We start from the raw sequence: 22,899 nt of genomic DNA on the forward strand, positions 1-22,899 counted from the left end.
TGTCTCGCTACAGCGAACGCATACTTCGTATAACCTTCCAACTTGTTTCAATTGAATTCATTGCTCCAACCTTGCGTCGAAACTGACTTTTTTTTTACGCATTACGCATATTCGCGACGCATTGGCAAACACTTGGCGAGCGAGACAAAAAGTTGGTACAAGTGACCGGTTTGCTGCACTGCACAGAAGTATGTAGAAAAGGGAGCGGAAGCAGCATAGATGGAGAGCTAAAATAAAACAGACAAAAACACACACGCAGGAAAAGGTCGAAACACTTGGCGAACTTTTTTTATCTGGAATACCACCGCGGGTATAACAATGTAGTTAACCGCTATTTGCTTTCATCTGTTTTTTTCTCTCTCTTCCGCTCTGCACCACGCTCTTGCAGTACAACTTCAAACGCGTATTGAGAGGTCACCGAGTACCAACTCTTTTGCTTTCTGCTCAAGCCGAACGTCATAAACAGTCATGCCACGTGATGACCACGTGATTAGCCATAAAATTTATGCGTTTGTTGTTTACTTTTGTCCCTCGCTAAAATGATTTATTTTTCATTTTCTGAATAATATTAACGAAATGTGTTACAAAATATATTTCCTTTTTCGTTGATGTGCTGCAGAGACAGCGGTAAATCTTTTCGTAATAGGTATGCCGGGTACTGTAGACATTCTTAGTCGTTACATTTTCACTTTGCTCCGTTTCACGTAGCGGCGTCCACATACGATTTGCACAGGGACCTGTTACGTTATCTGGCTCAACTTGGAGAAACAGAAAAGAGAAAAAAAGAATATCGTGAATAACAATCACCATCCGCCCTTACCGCTACCGCTGCTGAACAAGCTTCTCGTCGTGTGTCCTTCCCGTTTTCGACTCGGGGGAATCGCATTGGATACATGAGACTTACCCTGCGTGCGGTGCATCCCTGCCAGCAGTTTATACTTGCGTCTCATCTTGCGTTGGCTTCGAAAGCTGCGCCTCGCGAAGGAGATAATACAGATAATAAGTACAGAGACTGCACAAAAAACCGGGTTGCAGCAGAGTATGAGCTTTGCGTTTGGTCGGTTTCTTCACTTCGGTGCATTTGTTTGTTTGTTTGTTTCCTTATCAGTATGGCGCACATAGGCGTGCGCACCTGATGGGGAACCCTGCGCGCGCCCATGGTGGCACATACCCACTCAGGGGAGTTCAACATTTAGATAACAATTTATCTGACCATTTAGGCATATTTGTCAAGGGGCACAAAGGCAGAAGAAAGCACGCGGGGGGCGCCACAAGTATGCGCGTGAGATCACGTTTACAACTTTTTGTGGAGCAGCAGCCAGATGCTGTCGGGCACGTGCCATATGCACCAATGACATAATCCGCCACGATATATGCATCCTGCTTGTTTGCGAAAATTCTGCTTAACAACTCACCGGTACTTATTTATTCGCTTATTTATACCGGCGATCCCATCAGGTGTCATGACAGGCATAGCGCCGTGTAAGGCGTTCTTTGTGTTGATACCCTTAGCCCGCGACATTCGCAGCAACCACCGAGCGAAAATTTCTATACGTCTACGTCATTTGTCCGAGCCGATGTAAGGACCATGCACAGTTGAAGACAGGTAACCCAGAATAAGAACATATCATGCCTTCCATGATACGTGGCACAATGAACTCACAAGTGTGTCTTGCTGTGGAAGTGCGAGCGTTGCAAGCGTGTTATGGCCGAAAGTGCGCGGCACCAGTGCCAAGGCGCGATACGTTTTATTTAACAACTCCCATCGCAATATGTAGTTTTAGACGCCGTCAGCAGCAAGCCCTCCTGTTTTAGCGGAAATTACGTTATAGCTCTGGGAGCTGTGGACGTGAACTTTGGGACTCCAAGTTTCGCGAACATTGAGGTAATATGAAACTGGATAACTTAAAGGGACTGCCTACCGCTCGGAAAATTTTTTGTGATTGTGGTGAAAATGAGAAGATCGTTCGTCACATCGGCGGCAAGGAGCATGCTTTTGGCCCATAAAAAGGAATTATACTTTTAATTCGATGTTGAAAATCGCGAAAGAATGACCGCAAGCGTCACCCAACAGCGATGTGGTTCATTCTACTGGTAGGACAAGAAATCCTCGCAGGTAGACTCATTCTGCTTAAAAACAAACATGTATAACTTGAAGTTGTATTTTACGCACTTGAGGCAGCTTTCGGTTGCGTCAGAGAGTAATTTTTTGCTTTTTTTTTTCTCACGCATCCAAATAGGCGCCCGGTGGCGCTGCTTGCGGCGCCGTCTTCAATTTCGTCTGCTGCAACTCATGCGCTATGCCATGCGGCTCTCCGCGCTGGTCGTGCTGTGCCGCTGTATTGTTATTAGGATGTCTCACATGTGCTGCGCAGTGAAGGCGTGCATTTATTGTCTCTTTTTGATGAATCGACTTGGCTTTGATTGCGGCAGAAGTGCTAAAATAAACGCATTGACTGCGATTACAGCAAGACAAGTGTTTTGTAATCGTATAATAAGGCTTCATTTACCCGCTAGCGCGCTGAAAATGACCGTTACATTCATTACAATAGTGTTCAACCAAAATAAAGTAATAATACAGAAATCACATGTGCGTTCGGTTTTAATTTTTACCGGCACTACAATAGTCATCACGTCTACCAACCAGTGTTCTGGGCATGTTTCACGCCAATGGAAGAAAACCGAACGCAGATCGAAAAATTCTGTTATAAAAATTTCTAGTTACTTTCGAGAGAAACCGCTGCAAGGTTGCTTTCTATTGCGGCATAAAAAAAAGAAAGGCGATGAAAGACGATAGACAGTCCCTTTAATGGCGCCCTGCAACACCTTTTTGAGTAATCGTCAAATGGCTTCATTAAAAGAGTTTTTATTGCCTGACAAACCGGCCGCTGCAAAAATATTTAGAATCCGTCAGGTACGAACACTGGAGCTACAGGGAATTGTCGCACGCTGCAAGCGCTTTCCCTCTTCTCTCGTCCCGACGAGCGCGCTGGAAGCTAATCAGGCAGGGATGTCACGGGGGAAACAAGAAACGTAACGCGCGCGTGTTGAGCTTGAGCACTTTTTCTTTTTTTTTCTTTGAACGCGCGGCATACTTTCAGTGTGATTGCGAGCGTGCGCGCGGGCATGTGGCGGACTCTCGCGGCGGCCACGGTAACTACTCAAATCAGCCAATGGCCGTGAATTTGGGTATATGGCGCACTTTTTTGGGTATATGGTATCATTTGTAGAAAGAAGAAGGAACGATTTCTAGCTGACTTTGAGAATTAATTGTAAGTCCCGAGCCATCGTGCCGCTCTATAATGATTGGCTCGCGTGTTCTCGGGAGCCTCGGCTACCGATCGGCAGCGTTTTCCTGACCACGCTCATAAAGTGTTGCAGGGACCCATTAACGTAAATTTATTGACAGGGAACACCGTGTAAAGGGCTCTGAATTAATATAAGCTGTGTGGGTTACTTAACGTAGTATTGAAATCGCGGTAAATAAGAGTTATTTAATTGCACCTATTCGGGAATGCAGCTCCTGTGGTCATGGCATAATTTCGCGGCCCTTCGTGGGCAGGATAACAATGTTACGGACACTATTAACTTTAGAGAACATTACATGAAGCTCTGCCTTGTAGAATGGCGGAAGCATGCGGCCTCCCCAATTCAGAAACTTTCGCCGTCCAGGAAGGAAGGGCGGAACTGGGTGACACCAAATTGAAGATGACAACAACCGGAGCATGCCGAGCGGGCAAAAAGACACAAAGAAATATGAAAATAGCCTCGTAACTGTGCTCTTTCAAATTGGCACTGCTTCTCATCTTTTGTGTTCACAGGATTCTCGCACTTCTGTCTCCTCGTAACTTCCGCCAGTTCGTGAGAACTTCTTATCGGCTGCCCTCTCTTTAGGAACTCTCACCTAGCCGTGCCAAAAGGCGGTGGTATACCGGGCATAAGCAGCCGCCGGCACCAAAGGTCTTCCGGCTGTCTAAGTCAGCAGCGATCTGTACAAATCTCTTTCTTTTTTTGCCAATGTAATTTTCAGTCATCATCATCAGTCCGTTGCAAAATTGGCTTCTCCGCGCTCTGCCGCCCCCCGCCGTAATGATGATGTGAAGATGACGTCGACTGTGATGATGGTTGCGGTCGTGATGATCTGTAGCACTTTTTCTCTTCAATCCCACAGAAAGCTCGCTTACAGCATACTCAATAAAGATAAATAACAATGTCTTAACTAGTACTTGAAGAATGATATCCTTCGGTTACTTGTTGCTCATTTGGCGTGCTTCTGCTGATCCCTAGGTACTGAATTCGAATCCCAGGTGTGGCGGTAGCGTTGTACTTTGCCCACACCACAAAGTTGTCCATACCTTGCTTCGGACGTGAGCGTTGAAAAGTTTCTCGAAGCGACAAAAGCACCGATAAACGCGCATTAAAGGAATCATGAAGCACCCCTTGGGCTTGTTGAAAAAACACATCCTGCAGAAAGCTGACACGGCTATGAACTGCTCAGCCAAATATTGCAGTCGTGCGCGCTGCGTAAAGGCTGCAAGTGGAGCGCGAAGTTGATGTTTTCTCAGGCGCCCTTTTTTCAAACAGAGGCCGGTTCTCACTCTCGTCGGCGGGCGGAGCGCCTGCCGGTTGACGTCGCGTATCTGCTTCTCCGCGTTGCAAAAGACATAACATCCTCATTGGCCGATAGCCGACATAAATCGAGAGCGGCGTTCAGATCAGATGCGCTTCTTGCCACGGAGTTCCGCCACTTGACGGCGCCGCACTCCTCAGTCTGCTAACTTTACATGGTAGCCACGCTCGCGCAAGCGAATCACAGCGGGAGAGCGATCGCGTTTCAGGACGCGCGCTGACGTAACTTCTTTCCCCCGTGCCATCCCTCCCTGTCTAGCTTCCAGCGCGCTTGTTGGGATGAGAAAAGAGAGAAAGTGCTGAGAGCGTCCGCCAAACCCCCGTAACTCCGCTCGTCCTTGACGGATTCGAGAAATCTTTGCGGCAGTCGATTCGGGAGGCAGTTAACTCCGATACTGAGGTCATTAGATCATAACTTGAAAAAGCGGTTCATGGCCACTTTAAGCCGAAAAGCGACCGTCGGGTGGCGTCGCCATCAACACGTGTGGTGCAAAAGGTCATCACGTGATGACGTCAACTAACGACGTCATCATGTCGTCACATCTCGCCAAAATTTGTGACTCACGATGACGTCTCATGAGTGAGTCTCATGATGACGTCATCACATAGCATCATCGCTTGTTGGTGAATGATGGGCCGAAGGCACTGCTAAACCAAGAGAGGCGCCGAAACCTCCCAATGCCTCCAATACCGGAGGCAATGCCAAACCACAGTGGGTGAAGAAAGCTCCCTAAGGAAGGGTGGGGGAGGCTCAGTACAGTACAGAAGAAGATTGCTTTCACTTTCGAGTGGTCTTAGGAAATGTATGAGGGAACGTGTGACATTTCTTTGCCTTTCGTTCACATTTTTTTTCGCCGTCATGTCATGGATTGTCGTTGTCTTGGGTGGCCGACTACTTCACTATTTAATGTAGAGAACCCGCTTTGGCAAACCTTCATCCAGAGGCTTCGACACGCTCGAGAGAGGTGTGACACTGCCTGTTGAACGCTCCCCTCTGCAGAACATTTATTGCGATAGCAAATATATGGACACTCTCGGCTGGTTTTCCGTCATGTCCCGGATGTGTATATGTATTTATATATAAATAAAATCCACAAAAAAAAATAAGTCAGAAGAAAAGGATTTCCGAAGCGCGCCACAGGGATTCGAACCTTCGACCCCTCGCTGCGCAGCGCGCTGCTTTAAACAACTCGGCCATGCGCCACCGGCTGTTTAGCATAACAACGGCGAGCTATTTATATACGCCATTTAACGCTAACGGCACGCAGAGCTCGGAGGTGCTTCAGTATGTGTAGCGAGGTTGCCCGCAGGGCGCGCTTTAAAGCAACGCTCCTACATTTTCCTTCAGACGTGCACTAAAAAGTGGCCCATTTCTATACCCACTGACGATGTGTACCGCCGAGTAAACGTAGGGAGCCTTCATGTGCGCGCCTCCGTACACGGAGGCACGGAGGCGCGCACATGAAGGCTCCCTAAGTAAACGATGCGTCGAACGCTACCGCGCGACAGGAGACACGGAGGGGTCACTCCACGCGCCGCAGTTTTAAAGGGACACTAAAGAGCAATGCGATTTTTCTCATGTTAGTAAATTACTCGTCCACGATACCAAAAACACCACGCTTGCTGCGAGAAGACGCTTAGTAAGCAAGAAAACGGGCAAAAACAAAATGTGGGTGGCGACGACACCTTGAGGTTTCCGTACCATTCGCCGTGACGTCACATCTTTTGACGGCGCCTACTAGGGACCACGTAGTCCCTGATAGCTAAAAATGAAGTACATTGTCCCCTGAGGGAGCCATAGACTAAACATACCAAGTTTGGGGTAATTTTGTTGGGCCAATGGCGTCAAAATACGATAAATACACTTTGAAATCCCTGACGTCACGCAGGGAGATTTCGGCGCGTAATTTAAAAAGGAAACTTTGAACTTGATTTTATCCTCTATTAATAAACCTATGATGGCGAAATTAACGACATTAGAGTTCTCAGAGCAGAATTTATCGATTTAGGCCAATTCATTGTTTCTCTTTAGTGTCCCTTTAAAGAAAAAATTGGCCGCGTATCTGCGTGCTTCGCTGCAAATGTCGTCTAAAGACGATAGAAGAGGCGCTGCGTGAGATATGGGCCATCTGGCAATACGTCGGGAAACATGAGTGCTGTGTTGCGGGCTGGTAGTCCCGGCGCAGCGGCAGGCGAAGACCGGCGGTGACCAACGCGACCGGTGGGGACGCCGGCCAGCCCGAACACGCTGTTTGGCGCGATGCGCCGAAGGAGAAGAAACGTCCGCACTCAACGAGTACTCTCCACAAACTTTACACGTCGCCTGGGTAAAACAGGAATGCCAGAGCGGCGCCCCCTGTCATTCGTACAATGCAATACTGAACCGAAACCGAAACACAACATGAGCTTGTGCAGAGGGCACGGAGGAAGACAAGTTTCAGCGCAGTCGCATTTTCAGCTCACCTTAAGAAACTAGGGTTGTAACATTGTAGGGCGAGTAGGGCCAGGAAGACCGTCACGACGAAAACCTGCCTCCTCAGTCGTATTCGCCTGAAACGTTGGTGTGGCTTCGCGTTCCCTCCTCCGCTCCTGGCCTTTCCACAAAGCTACTGCCTAAGTACGAAGGCCCCTACCGTGTCCTACGTCAAGCATCCCAGTTAACTATATGATTGAGCCTGTTCAATCATCTACGAACCGCCGTCGTCGCGGCCGCGAGACTGTTCACGTCGATCGACTGAAGCCGCATTATGACCCACCAGTTGTACCTGTTCCTTAGGTCGCCAGGATGGCTCCTTTTCCGCGGGGGAGTGATTTGTAACATGGTAGGGCGCAGACAAGAACGCCTGCGAAAGAAGAAGACGAAGACGGTTGTTGTTGGCGCTCGCGCTTGCTCGGCTTGGACCGCTGATCGCTTCAGCTGTGGCAATCTTTTAAGTCTCAACGTTAAACGCATACCATCAAGGTCTTTAAAATTGCGTATCTATGTATTTTCTGTTAAAGGAACACACCGTCTAATACTTACCTAGTGATGTTGCGCCTCAGATATGCGTAATATTTACTTTTTGATCGACAACGTTCACAAGTATGAACAGCCGTACCAGTTCAAGATGGGTGGGCGGTAAGCAAGTGGTTCAACTTTGGCCGGTTGGCTGAATCGGGTGACGTGCCGACAAACAGAAAGACAGACAGACAGAAAGACAGACCAAAATTTCTGCGTTTAAGTTCCCCAAGAAAGACTATCGTCTTTAAAATAAGTCTAAGAGCGTCGGGTTGTAGCACGCTGCTCAAACACGAAGTAACAACCGTAACAGTTCACGCTCGTCCTGTGTGTACTTACCTGTGCGTTCTTCTCGAGTGCCCTTTACTGCCTCTGGGATGGCTCTGTAATAAGCTATCGGTTGTGTGTTTACAGAAATTGGCAAACGTAGGTTCACGCTTTCCCCTCGCGATAAAGGGGCGAGACGCACTTAACTAATCCAAGCTCCCCCAGCTACCGTTTCTTCTCTGTTTACGTTACCATTGCTGCACTTATAATGAACAAGAACTCTCTAAATTTAGCTATTCCTTGCGGCAGATACAGTCGCTGGCGTGACAGCTGGACACGGTGAGTAGTAAAGTCCGAAACCACTGCCTCTCGCGAACTGCGTACAAGCAAAACCAAAGAGGTTATCCTTAAGCCACTTCGCAAACTCGCGGCGCTCTGCCGCAAAGGCACACTATTTACGAGTCGCCGACTCCCTGGCGGCTTCGTTTGGTATGCCGTGCTTGTTCGCGAGCAGCTTCACTGATGGTACGATGAATGTGGCAGTGTTCGTGGCAGCCCAATAACTTGCAACGCGCTCGGCATGCCACATGCGCCAGGCGCAGTGCTTCCCGCTTGCGTATCCCTCGTTGGCACGAAGTGTATTCACTTTCGTGGCATTCGCGTCACCGCACCGCGACCAGTAGTCGCGGTGAGCCAACTTTCACACACATGGTGTGGACGTGCACACAATACACTGAAAGCGTCACGCACGGTAAATACGCGGGAGGCTCTCTTGTGTACCACTGACCCGGCACAACAACTTCGGATCACTTCAAACGCATTGGAAGCCGCGGCATTCCAAGGGATTCCTGTGGACCTCTTGAAAGCAGCGTAACCGACCTCCGGATCGGTTCCCCCTCTTCTAGGCGCAATAATCAATCAGTCAATTACATGCCGATGTCGCTGAATACGTTTCCGCGGCACTTACCGCTGAAGCATCGTCATTTGATGTCATTGCAAATGAAACAGCAGGCGGCTGGAAAACCCTGCTTCTGCACGTTTATGGCGAATTCCATTGAGAAAACAGGAGTAGGGGCGCCGTGCATTGAGGAGTGGGGAACAGAGCACTGGGAGCAGTGTCACTCAATCTGCCACTGGAATGTGGCACGCTTCCGGAGAGCAAGTGTGAGAGTAAAAAAAAAAACAAGCGAAGAGAAATGTTATGCATCCCAGCATCCTCTGCCGCAAAGCACGTGTGATCAGAGCCAGGCGGCCGGGGAAAGCACGTGTGGCGGTGATCGGTAGGACGCACTCGCCTCCTCGCCATCCTGCAAGGTTGCCCCTTCCTACTATTACGTGATGGAATCGCAACCTCAGCGCATCCTGCTTTCTCTGATGCAACGCCAGCCACCGTCTACTTAAGAAGGTAAAGGGAATTTGATTGCTTTTTCGCTCGTTTGAGCGCGCACGCCGCACATGCAACACGCCGTGCATTCTCCCGCGCGTAGCCACGCGTTTAGTGATTGTGTGTAGCGACCCCAGCCATCTAGTCTTACCGTAAAATGTCGAGCAAGCACCCCCCTTACGGTGAAGGATAATCCGACCAGATTTTGAGGAGAGGGGGGGGGGCGCTTGCTTAATCCCGGACCGAAATTGAAGATCGTCCAGTATTTCGGCAAGACGACGACGCTTTGCTGCCTCCGTCCCCCGTGCATCTGACAGGCAAGGTGGACGATGTTGGGTAACAGGTGTCTCAGCTTGCGACTGCTTCTGCGCAAAGCTGATAGACGGAGCGATCAAGGCGACGGTGAGTTAAGGCAAATTTATATACATATATACAGAGGCGTTACATATTCGGCGCTGGGGTCGACAGCTTATGGGGCTCGCACAGCGCTGCGACGACGACCCGGGATTTCTTCGTTTGCTGTTCTCTCTCCGCGCAGCTTGGTTTTTTTATAGCCCTGGCCGACCCCTTGCATCAGTCAGTAGTTGAACCCTCCAATCAGGAACCGCCGTGAGTCGCTGGCTGGAACCGGATCCGCGGGAGAGAGGGAACGGGAGAGATTTCCGTCGGTTGCGCCAGACGCAGCGCCGGAGTTGCCGGGGATTGCGTAAGACTCCCACCTCGTTGCATCAGCGGGTGGTGACGCTCGTTGCGTCAGAAGTTCTACCAGCTTGAATGCCTTGTTGAAGCAAGGAAGTTTGGGTTGGGAGCCCTGGCATAACAACGAACACTACCAGAATCTACCGCAACGACGTCAAAATTGTTGGAGCCAGAGTACCCCACACGCTTCGCTGCCGCCATTGCCGCCGTACACGAGGAAGCGAAATACAAACAAGTGAAGAGGATTGTTCGGAGGGTATGACTAGATATGACGTTAACAAGTCACGTGACTTCCTGCGCTCTCCGCTCACTCCGCTTTTCAAGGGGGAGCAGACTGGACTGCTCTTCGCTGCTCTCGGCGCAGCAAAAGCGCTCTCGCTCTACCACTTAATGACAGTGCTCCCACTCCTGTTCGACTACCGAAGCACGGCGGCTCTGAAGAGAGCACTTTCAGCGTGTTTTTGAGTGATCCTGCTCTCCCAATGGAATCCACTCCACTCCGGAGGCAACCAGACGTCATAGCCTAACACGAGGTGATAGAAAATACACGCGGCGAAACTCTACATCAACGCTGTCAGAGAAGAAATCACAATCATGCAGTCAAGGCGGAGGCAATTATTCTCCGCTACGCTAACGCCTATCCAAGTCAGTCGGCGCTCGTTAGTGTGACGTTGAAGTGGTTCGCCTCACCGCTCTGTGATGGCGGCACGATACCTATCAAGAGAGGAGAGAAAGTATGGTCGTGTCGATAGCGTTCTTTTCAGTGCACCCGGCTAGTCTTTTTCTGGGCAATGGACCCCAACGAGGCGTACTGGCGAAATACTTCCTTCTGACAGAGTTTTGTGTGACCTAGTATACGTGCCCCTATTGTGACGTCATTTCCGTGCCAGTAAATTCTTGATGGACACCGGTATAAAGCACTTACTTGTTTAAAAACATCTGAGGATTCGGGTGACCTATAAGTGTAATTAAAAACAAAAGCCATGAATGCAGAAAAAACAACATTATAGTGTAATACAAATTTAGAAGTCAGCGACATTTCCTCCTCAAAGGCGGATGCACACGAGCCGGCACCAGTGGGCGCGCATTCCAGACTGACGTCGTGAGCCGGACGGTCGGTGACCCCGTCTTCGGAGTACGTTGCTGAGTGCATGAGCGGGACTATTTCTTTAGTCGCGGAGATGGTCGGCTGTCGCGCTTCGGCGTGTGCATCGGGGCGTGCGCATGAAGCGCGCGCGCTGATAATGGGAGAGCACTTGTCACGTCGAAGCTTTTCATCGGATGCACGATTGGGTTGACGTGTCAATAGCGACTACAGCGGGAGTCGATTTTTCTGCGCAGTAAATGCCAGCGTCATCTCTCCGCCGTTGTCTCCACGAAAATGTTACTGACGTTACAAAGAGCATTCTCTTCTTTCAGCACACCTTTCGCTCTATGACCATCTGTATAGAACACCGAACAACACTAGGAACTCGCGCAGCCTTGGAGGCGAGCCCTGGTGATATCGCTTTGGTGATTTCTGTTAGGCGAAGCTCTTACACCTGTACTGCGTATATATATATATATATATATATTATATATATATATATATATATATATATATATATATATATATATATATATATATATATATATATATATATATATATATATATATATATATATATATATATATATATATATATATATATATATATATATATAGATATATATATATATATTATATAATATATACGACGTTAGTTTTACGCGTGCTTCGCGCTTTACTAATTGCGCTACTACGGATGCTGTTACCAAGTCCACATTATCGTGCATTGATGTAAGTTCCCAATATGTTCAGCTTGCGGAAAGCAAGGTACCTACAGCTGAGTACAGGGTGTCAACGCCCATACCTCCATTATACATTATAATATTAAGGAGGTTAGGACATGCAGGTGCCCCCTCTGGATGCGCCCGTGCATATTGTTACGGTGAGATGCGTTGATTTACAGGAGACGATGGATGCGATAGTGCAGGGATCGAGCAGATCACACTTCGAGCCAACGTCGTTCTCCTTTTCTTCCACGAGTCCCCCCAGTGTCGTAGCAATTCTCCCTTTGCAGACGATGCTTACCGGGCGGGTCAGTTTTCGTTTCGATTATGAAAGCGTTTGAGACGGGCAACATGTGTGACGCTGGTCTTGGTTGAGCGGCGGTCAGTAAACAAGAGCCGAGATATCACGTATGTGAGTGACATCGCTAAGACGTGCCATGACAACAAAGGGGCCGGGGTAGTGTGCGTGGAACTTTTCGCATAGGCCTCATTTGCGAAGCGGCGTCCAAAGCCGCACCAAATCGCATTTTTCGTGCAATACGTGTTGGTCAAGTTCGTCGTAACGGTTCGTATAGCGTTTCTGCGAAGCGAAAGTACGAAGGCAGGCGATACGCCGGGCGGCGAAGGGTTTCGTGGAGAGTGGGTTGGTCGGTTTCAGGGAACGGAAGAATAGTGTCGAGAGCTGTGCGGGGTTGGCGTACGTAGAGCAGCTAAAATGGACTGTATCTGGTTGTTTCGTGCTGTGCAGTATTTTAGGCAAAAGCTATGAATGGCAAGACGGCGTCTCAGGTTTTGTGTCCTGCATCAACATGCATGAAAATCGTGTTCACGGTAGTTCTGATGATTCGTTCGGTTAGACCGTTAGTGCGGGGGTGATACGGGGAGCTGTGACGAAAATGAGATGCAGCAAGACGAAGCAGGTGTTCAGCTACATCGGCAACAAATTGCCGCCCACGATCACCGATGATGACACGTGGGGATCCATGGCGTAATGTAATGTGCGACAGCATGAAATGCGAAACTTGAGTGGCCGTTTCTGCAGGAATTGTCGCAGTTTCGGCATAGCGTGTCAAGTGGTCGACGTCCACTATAAACCATCGGTTGCCGTTCGTTGATCGCGGAAAAGGGCCGAGCAGGCGAACACCAACGACTTCATACGGTGAACCGGGGGGTGTTATGGGACGAAGAAGTCCTGCTGGCTCGCTTTTCGGACGCTCGTAGCGTTGACACTGTTCAGAGCTCTCAACGCGTGCAGTTACACTTTGACGCAATTTCGGCCAGAAGAAGCGTTCTTGTGTGCGTTGAAATGTCCTGGAAAAACGCATATGTCCAGACGTAGGATCATCGTGTATTGCTCGAAGTACGCGATGTCGCAAACTTGTCGACACAAATACAAGTAAACGGGCGCCTTCGCCGGAATAATTCTTCTTGTAAAGAATACCATCCTTTAAGACAAAACGACGTCGACCGTTGGTTCCAGAGATCAAGAAAGGGGCGAGGCTCTGCGTTGCTCCGCGCGAAAAGTGGCCAGGTCGGAAAATAAGGCATCGACAGCTGCTCAATATTCATCGATGTCTGCGTCACACTCGGTTATCGGAAGGGGAAACCGCGAGAGGCATCGGCGTCGGCATAACGACGACCGCTAGTGTAAGAGACTTCAATGTCATGTTCTTGCAATCGTAACGCCCAACGACCTAGAATATATATGCTAACTCATCAGCGTCGCTATTTACCGACACGCAGTGCCAGGCCCGTAGCCAGGAATACTTTTTTAGGGGGGGGGGGGGCATTTGCTGAAAACCTTGACTATTTGAGAAAAACACCTATTTTCATTATTTATTTTTGGTAAAAACACCTACTTCACCAAAATTTCGGGGGGGGGGGGGGGGGGGGGGGGGGCTCTAGGCCTCCACCTCCCGACTACGGTGCTGCGCAGTGCACCCTGACGGGTCGTTGTGGTAGACACAACGCAGCACGGAGTGCTGAAACCACTGAGTGAAGCGCGAAATAAATTCACGACGAAAAGCGTCGATTACGATATTTTCTACCACGTTCGCAAAGTGCGCAGTGAACGCGATTTAGCGTTCTTCATATAGAGATTTTGTGAACGTGGCTTCGCAATAAAACCAAGAGGAAGCGTAGTCACAGAATCAATCTTCGCGACCGAAAGCCCATTTTCCCATTCTCTCGTTTCTTTCTGGTTTATTTTCTCTTTTTTTCCCTTTTTGGCCACCATGCTGTGTTGGCCCAAACTTGGCCTCCAAGAATGAACGCATTCATCGAAAACACGCCGTGTGCGGTAGATTTTAACCAATAGCTCTCGCGTAGCAGAAACACTCTGACCTACCACGCGCTGTGATGAAACAGTTGCGTGTTAGGCGGCATCGTGTAACTCACTTCTTTTTACCTGCACACTCCACGAAGCGCGTACCGGCAATCGCTCGCTGACAACTGCAGTTCGGGACCCTAGCGTGACTGAAGAACAAGCTTTAAGAGAGAGAACAGTAGAGGGAGGGCCCCGGTTGGCTACGCTGTGCTTAGGAAGGGGAAAGCGGGTGCGAAAATGGAAGATAAAACATGCGTCACCGATGTAGAACCGGCGTAAGGCAGTTTAGAAATAAAATATTAAGGCGTTAAATGAGCGACCCGTACTTGAAAATGTTGGTCACGAATTAAAGTAAACGAGAACAAATTTCAGAGTGCGTACACTCAAAACGGGAATGCTGATGATCGCATAAAAACAGACTGCATAGAAATTTTTCGTAGAAGCCATGATTGGTTGGACGCGTCAATAGCGACTATAGGCACCGTTCAGTCGAGTTTGCCAGTCTGACTGCAGCGCCAGAATACATAGCCTAGCGGATAAAAAAAGCAACCTTGAGACGGCCTCAATGAAATTGGAACGCGACGCGTGCGTTTCGCGCCCTGCATCTGTCGGCGGATTGTGGCCGGGATCCGTGGCCGGGACACATGCGGGACGCGAGCACGCGTCTATTTTCTGCGTGCCCCTAACGGTGAATGTCGAAGACTTTGAGACGAGGCAGTGTGAGCAACGCAGCTCCATCTGGTCAGTGTGCGGTGCAAATACAGAGGGCGTCGATTTTCTGGCGGCAAATGCCAGCGTCGCGCGTGTGTTCGCCGTTGCCTCCTCGAAAATGTTACTGACGTCAAACGGGCGTTCTCTTCTTGCACGATGCCTTTAGCGCTATTCGTATCTGTATATAGAACAGTGAAGAACATTACGAATACGCGGATACTAGCGTCTGGTTAACCTCCCTGCCTTCATCTTCGTTCCCTCTTTGCGAATATGCGCGTCTTCAAGGAACGATGTTTCTTTGCAGGAGGGTTTGGTAATCTCGCCATTTTGAAGCTTTCTTTATGATGTAGTATACCCTCTGATACCGCATTGGGTTTAATTAAGCAAATCTTTTATGAATTACACATTTCGGTGGCGGAGGTATCATACGCAAAAATTACACCACCTCCCGCTAAAGGGGACCATGAGGCGATGCGAAGCCGGAGCACTTGCAGGATCGCGTTCCGTTGGCGTTCGTTGCGCATGCTACTGAGCTCGGTCAGATTGTTATCGAACCAAAGTTGGTCGCACACGTTGTAGCTGTGCCCGAAGATCCGGTCGAGGAACTAAAGCTGGAACCGGGCGTCGGCACCGTCGAAGCCCGGGCGTTGAAGTTGTCTAGCGAGGCGTTCTGCACGGGCGTTGGACTCGCGTCTTCTGTCCGCAGCCGACGCGCTGGCTCGACGCTGACACTTGGCTTCGACGTCGGCGTTGCGTACGGCGGGGTTTGCTTGCCGACGCTGCCGTTGCGTTTCGGCATGTCGAGCCCGCGTTTCATCCGTAGCAGTTCCCCGCCGACGTTGCCGTTTGCGCTAAGCTTCCCTTGCCAGGTTCTCGGGGTCCGCCTGCCGACGTTTACGTTGCGCTTCGGCGCGTCGAGCCTACCGCTGCTCCGCGATCTCGGCAGGCGTTAGGGTATTACTGTAACTGGCGCCGACGTTCACGTTGGAACTCATGACACCGGCGCAGTGACTGAGCGTTTGTACGACCTAACGCGAGCTTTTCATCTAAACGAGGAGTGGGAGTGGAGAGGGGGAGTGGGATTGGTGAGGGGAGAGGAGGAGTGGCGAGAGGGTTTGCGCATGCGCAGTAAGGGTGGTCACGCCGCACACTGTTTGAACTCCTCCATAGGATGCTTCGCATCTAAAAACCCGGCGCCGGCGAGTGTACAGAAATGCAGGTGTACACAAATAAGACCATCGAAAGCGGGCCTGTCGCATGCTTATTTCTTTGCGCCGTTTTCCAATGATTGACGCTCTATCATTCGTTGTCTTGTTGGCAATCAGCCGCTTCTGATATGGCAATCTGGTCTTCCATCTAGGTTACTTGTAAGTGCACGTTACCACATTACATTGTTACCTTTCATTGTTGCGTTTCATTGTTGCATTTCATTGTTTTATGCATGACGGTCGTTGTTGCCTGTAGCAACTGAAGTGCTGCGCTGCTAAGCATGTGGGTGAAGGTCCGATTCCTGGCAAGGAGGAAGGGAAGCGTTAGGAGGGAGCATTGCGCAATTCGATAGAAAGAAATAAAGATAAAAAAGAAAGAAAGGAAATGAGAAGGCCGGGCATGTGCACGCCAAGCTCCGCTTGCACCCATTTTTCCGATAGGGAAGAGCTTCTAATTTTCTATTTTCTGTTTTCTGAAGAAAAAAAAGAAAAAAAGAAAATTTGCTAATATAATGTATTCCTTGCTATCGCAGGTGAAACGAGGCTATCGCGGAGCTGTGAACTAAACATGCTTTGAGCACAAACAAAAGAACGGGCTGGGGTGTTGTTGAACATGCACCCTGATGCCTTGGCGATGTTCAGTAAGAATTGTGCAGGGACGTGTAAGGAAAGGGAACGATGTCATTTACACCAACATACCCCACACGAAGTAGCACGTTCGCGTTAGCGCTTAGACACAACCTGGCTGACAGTGGCACGCAGGGCGAATCGTGGACGTTGTGCGTTAGCTTGAGGTTGGATTCTTTTACACGAATTAAATGAACAAACGTAGCCTTTGTGCTTAACTCTACGCTGTGGTGAGCGGAAAATAAGTCTTGGCTCGCTGTGAAACCAGAAGTGCGCATGTGCGTATACAAACTCATTGCGGCTAGGTGGGAAGCCTTGCGAGTTACCTGAGTCATACATTTCAGCTCCAGGTCTAGTCTCTGCAAGATGTTCAAGTGATGTGTTGCAGCGGATGTTCCTGTATATGTTGCAGAAATTTGTACACATCAGTTATCAGATCACGTTCGATGTTGCTTTTATAGGTGGATGAACACGGTTGTCAGAATCCTAACTGAAAGAAAAAAATGAAAGCGACCCTATCCCTTCACTTGGGTGTCTGGCAGGTGCACTCGTACATCGGAGTTCGTATGCCACGGTGTACTCCTTGGGTTCACTTTGGGTTTCGTCGCACTGTCGAAGTAAGTGGATCTCAGAGGCCACGCGTAGTTAAGATCCGCAACAATATCCCAGCTGAACACAAGAAAGAGTCTTCTCTATCAATGAACTCATTGAGTTAGAAGGGGAACGTTTGGGCGTGTTGGTTATTCATCGTTCATCAGCAACCATAGCGCAACAAAGAACACGGGACAAGGAAGTGACCAGGACAAGCGCTCTCCTGGAGAGCGCTTGTCCTGGTCACTTCCTTGTCCCGTGTTCTTTGTTGCGCTATGGTTGCCGATGAACGATCATTGAGTTAATTTCCATTGATCACCATGACAGTTAATTGACCATTGTCTTATGTAAACGCGTGCTCCCATATCATATGTATCCGATGTAACTCTTAACTTGAACGAGAACCATGGATTCCGTACGATTTTTATTTCTTTTTTACAAGACTTTTTCTGAATATTAGGAAAACCGGAAGTGCTTGACTGGAAGTGTTTGAAAGAGAAACGAGAGGGTCGCTCATTTGATCATCCCACTGAAACGGACTCAATACTCAGACGTTATGTCAACCATACAGGTCTTCGTTCGTCTGTCATCCCACCCCTTGAATGCAAGAGGTAACGCACCCTTGGTATTCCATGACAAGCAACGCATTCGGGTCAGTGAAACCAAAGGCGTATCGATTGCATTGTTTTGCTTGACAGTTTGTTTTAGTGACGAATGCTTTGTTTGACGCTTTGGCAGTGCGCGCCTGTGGCATGGAACGGTGCCTTCAAACATTGTCAAGGCACCGATAAGTTCCAACTACAGAGGTTATTCGCTTTGTATTTGCAGTTATAGTGGTTCGTTGGCCGTGTCGCTTAACTCCACAGCAGCGTAGCAATTGTTCTCGCTCTTTTATGAGATGCAGCATAAAACCAAAGTGCGCACTGTTTATCACGGCACATTTGGAACATTACAAAATTGTCGTTGAAGACATGGCGAGAGTGAAAAAAAAAAGAGTAGTGCGAAGACAAAGGAAGTGGTAGACCTAATGGTGTTGCCCTCCTCTCCCCCCCCCTCTCCCTCACTTCACTTCTCGCCCCTTGAAGTTGCTATACTATACTATACAAGGTAGTTCCACTATAGACGTGAAACCTGGGGAGGTGCGAAGCACCGGTGTTTCCCATAGATACATGTCGATAGCAACTAGAGCACGCTGTCCTCTCATTGCTACAGACAGCGTCGCCGACATTGTCCAGCGCCCATCGAAGAAATAGAGCTTTTCCTGTTCGCGCCATCTTATTAGCCTTATTTGCACCGCGCTACGAGAACGAGGACGTATGAAAGGACACAACACAGACGCTGTGTTGTGTCCTTTCATACGTCCTCGTTCTCGTAGCGCTGTGCAAATATGTCGATCACAAATCACCAACTAGCCCTTGCTGCCGTTATCTTATTAGCCACTCGGAGAAGCGCACGTGGCGTTGTCTGTCGCAGGCGACCGCCCATTCTCGGGAGCTTTGCTTGAGCGAACGCGCTGTCTTATTTGCCATTTGCATTACCGTGACAGGCAACGACAGGAGACACCGTGACGGGCTACGACGACAGCAGACGCCGACAGCCCGAGGGCATAAGGTGCTTCGCACCTAAAAACGGGGAAATCAAACGTTTTGATCTGCCACTTCGAAAGCCGTACGGGTTCCTCGTTCGCCATGAAGCGAAAGTACTGAATGCCGTGTTGTACGTAGTGTCTAGATTGCGCAAATCTCATGCATTTACTTCGGGCATGGTGCCGCTTGTCCTGTTTATTGTATGTTGAGTGGTTGAGGTAAGTATGACTAGTAATTGAATGTACAGCGATTCCACTTTTGTCAGAAAATCAGACTGCTCGATCGCAACGTTAATAACCGCAGGCTATGCATCTGTCAATCTGGAGTCCGTCTACGTTCAGTGTACGAATCATACACTAGGTAGTACAAATATGAGACTCTGGCATAATGCTTGAAGATTGTAAAAATGCAATCGTTATGCCTTTCCTCAAACCTCGTGAACTCCCAACTTCCCCAAGCAGCCACAGGCCCGTTGTATTAACAGGTTGCATTTAAAAAAAAGAAAAAAAAACAAAAAAAACATTCGAGGGTATTATAAAACATAAGACTCACTTTCATTCTTGAATCTAGACACCTTATAGACTCACAGGAGCCTTCTTTATATGATCGAAGAGTATTACTAACCCTGTCCTATGTTTTGAGAATTAAGTCATCACCTGAACACATAAAATACGACATTGCCACAAAACGCGACTCCCGCTTACACTTTCTCAAGAAACCACACTTAAGCAAGCCACATATCTTACTTTTCGAGGACTACTGCCGCACGTATGTCAGCCCTGATGATGCACTCAACGTCGCCAAGAAACCGTCGCCAACGTCGCCGAGACTGCCGCCATGGTTCGAGCTGGCGCAGCTACGTGATTCCTCATTAAGCCATCTAAAGAAAGAAATCACACCATCGGAACACTTAATTCAAGAATTCCGTGCACTGAACAAAAAATATAAGGATTACGCTGAATTTTACACAGATGGCTGGAAGCCAAGAAACCATGTGGCTATTGGGATCGTGACTGGGGAAAGTGCAGTTATTGTGAGAGTACCTAATCGTTTTTACCGTTGTTTCAGCTGAAGTGTACGCCTTGTGTGAAACAGTTCGAAAAATCATCGCTGGCAACCACAGGAAAGCGATCATATACACAGATTCATTTAGTGCGTTACAAGCTCTACATAATAAATCTGAGTGTGAGCCATTCGTTAGCGACATTTTAAACGTGATGTTTTTAAAGAGCGAGGTACTGTCTGTCCGTTGCTGATGGTTCCCAAGCCATGTTGGGATGCCGGGCAACGAAAAAGCAGATGAATGCGCCTCTTCGGCATCACACAAAGCACTTGCAAAAATAAGATAGCCTGGGAACAATTCTACGAGCACCGTTAGCAAAATGGCAGCAACAGTGAGGCACTTGTACAAATAATAAGCTCCACCCATCTGGTAAAGACCATACTTGGTGAGTGGAAGACCTGTCGTCACCAACAGCGGTTTATCGAAGTTATGCCGACTCCGCATTGGGCACACACACTTGACACGCAACTTTTTGCTCACAAATTAAGAACAACCAACACGTGAAAAATTCTAAGAACCGTTAACACTTGTACACATCTTAAGCACATGCCCCGATATTGAAACACAGAGACAACAATATTTCAGCAAACTATACAAACAACACACCTTTGCACCCTGTTCGACTTAGAGATAGACCTCTAGTACCCTTGCCTGACGTGATAAACTTTCTATAAGAATGCGGCTTTCTAAATGAGCTTTAGAACTTCATAATTTCACGGTGCATTCGTTAACATCTTGCGACTGGCGCAGCATTGCCTCAGCTGCCTTTGCGCCATAAAAACAACCGAATGAACTAACTAGGCATAACACGGAAACCCATGCGAGAAGCATATGCAAGCTGCCTGCCCAGTCTCATCATCATCATCATCATCATCATCATCAGCCTGACTACGCCCACTGCAGGGCAAAGGCCTCTCCCATGTTCCGCCAATCAACCCGGTCCTGTGCTTTCTGCTGCCACGTAATACCTGCAAACTTCTTAATCTCATCTACCCACCTGATTTTCTGTCTCCCCCTCACGCGTTTGCCATCTCTTGGAATCCAGTCAGTTACCCTTAATGACCACCGGTTATCCTGCCGACGTGCTACGTGCCCGGCCCATATCCATTTCTTCTTCTTGATTTCAACTATGATGTCATTAACCCCCGTTTGTTCCCTGACCCACTCTGCTCTCTTCCTGTCTCTTAAGGTTACACCTATCATTTTCCTTTCCATCGCTCGCTGCGTCGTCCTCAATTTAAGTTGAACCCTCTTTGTAAGTCTCCAGGTTTCTGCTCCGTAGGTAAGTACCGGTAAGATGCAGCTGTTATCTACCTTCCTCTTGAGGGATAGTGGTAGATTACCATTCATGATTTGATAATGCTTGCCGAATGAGCCCCAACCCATCCTTATTCTTCTAGTTATTTCACTCTCATGGTTCGGCTCCGCGGTTACTACCTGTCCTAAGTAGACGTACTCCTTTACAACTTCCAGTGTCTCGCCACCTATCGCAAAGCGCTGTTCTCTACCAAGATTGTTCCACATTACTTTAGTTTTATGCATATTATTTTCAGACCTACTCTTCTACTTTCCGTATCCAGTTCAGTAATCATGAGCTGCAATTCGTCTCCCGCGTTACTCATCAATGCAATGTCATCAGCGAATCGTAGGTTACTGAGATACTCTCCATTAACTCTTATCCCTAGCTCTTCCCAATCTAGGGCCCTGAAAACCTCCTGTAAACACGCGGTGAATAACATTGGAGAGATCGTGTCTCCCTGCCGTACGCCCTTCTTTATTGGGATTCTGTCGCTTTCTTTATGGAGGACTATAGTGGCTGTGGATCCGCTGTAGATTTCTTCCATTATGTTTATATAGGCTTCGTCGATGCCTTGATTCCGCAGTGCCTGCATGACTGCTGATGTCTCCACCGAATCAAATGCCTTCTCGTAATCTATGAAGGCTAGGTATAGGGGTTGGTTGTATTCCGCGCATTTCTCTATCACCTGATTGATAGTATGAATATGGTCTATTGTTGAGAATCCTGTACGAAATCCTGCCTGGTCCCTTGGTTGATTGAACTCCAATGTCGTATTAATTCTGTTAGCAATTACTTTTGTAAATAGCTTGTAGACAACCGACAGTAAGCTTATGGGCCTGTAATTTTTCAGGTCTTTGACGTCCCCTTTCTTATGGATCAGGATGGTGTTGGCATTCTTCCAAGATTCTGGTATCCTCCCCGTCGAGAGGCACTTCGTATACAGGGTGGCCAGTTTCTCTAACATAATCTCTCCACCGTCTTTCAACAGGTCTGATGTTACCTGATCCTCACCAGCTGCTTTGCCTCTTTGCATTCCATTTAGGGCTTTCTTTACTTCTCCTGTCAATACTGGTGGGATGTCAGATTCCTCTGCGCTATTACTCCTTCTTACGTTATCATCCTGAATGGCTCGGCTGCTGTACAGATCTCTGTAGAACTCTTCCGCTACCTCAACTATTCTATCCATATTGTTTGTGACCTTGCCTTCCTTATCCCTTAATGCATACATCTGATTTTTGCCTATGCACAGTTTTGTCTTCATAGCTTTGAGGCTTCTTCCGTTCTTTAGAGCATGCTCAATTCTCTCCATATTATACTTTCTTATGTCGGCTACTTTACGCCTATTGATTAACTTCGAAAGCTCCGCCAGCTCTATTTTGTCTGTTGCTTTTGAGGCTTTCATAGCTTGACGTTTCTTAATGAGGTTTTTCGTCTCTTGGGATAGCTTACCAGTGTCCTGTCTAACAACTGTACCCCCGACTTCCACTGCACACTCCTTGATGATACTAGTCAGATTATCATTCATTGCGTCAACGCTAAGGTCGGTTTCCTCGGTTAAAGCCGCGTACATATTCTGAAGTGAAACTCTGAATTCCTCAACTTTCCCTCTCAGAGCTAGTTCATTAATCGGCTTCCTGCGTATCAGTTTCTGCCGTTCCTTCCTCACGTCAAGTTGAATTCTAGATCTTACCATTCTAT

At 48.3% G+C, this 22,899-nt stretch overlaps 1 protein-coding gene across 4 annotated transcripts in view; it reads left to right on the top strand.

The window, feature by feature from the left end:
• Window positions 1-22,899, top strand: part of LOC119396075 (relaxin receptor 1) — a 226,969-nt gene that overhangs the window by 25,247 nt on the left and 178,823 nt on the right. The gene's annotated exons all lie outside the window — the stretch shown is intronic.

The sequence above is a fragment of the Rhipicephalus sanguineus genome, chromosome 6 (genome assembly GCF_013339695.2).
Source record: "Rhipicephalus sanguineus isolate Rsan-2018 chromosome 6, BIME_Rsan_1.4, whole genome shotgun sequence".
Taxonomy (NCBI): Eukaryota; Metazoa; Arthropoda; class Arachnida; order Ixodida; family Ixodidae; genus Rhipicephalus; species Rhipicephalus sanguineus.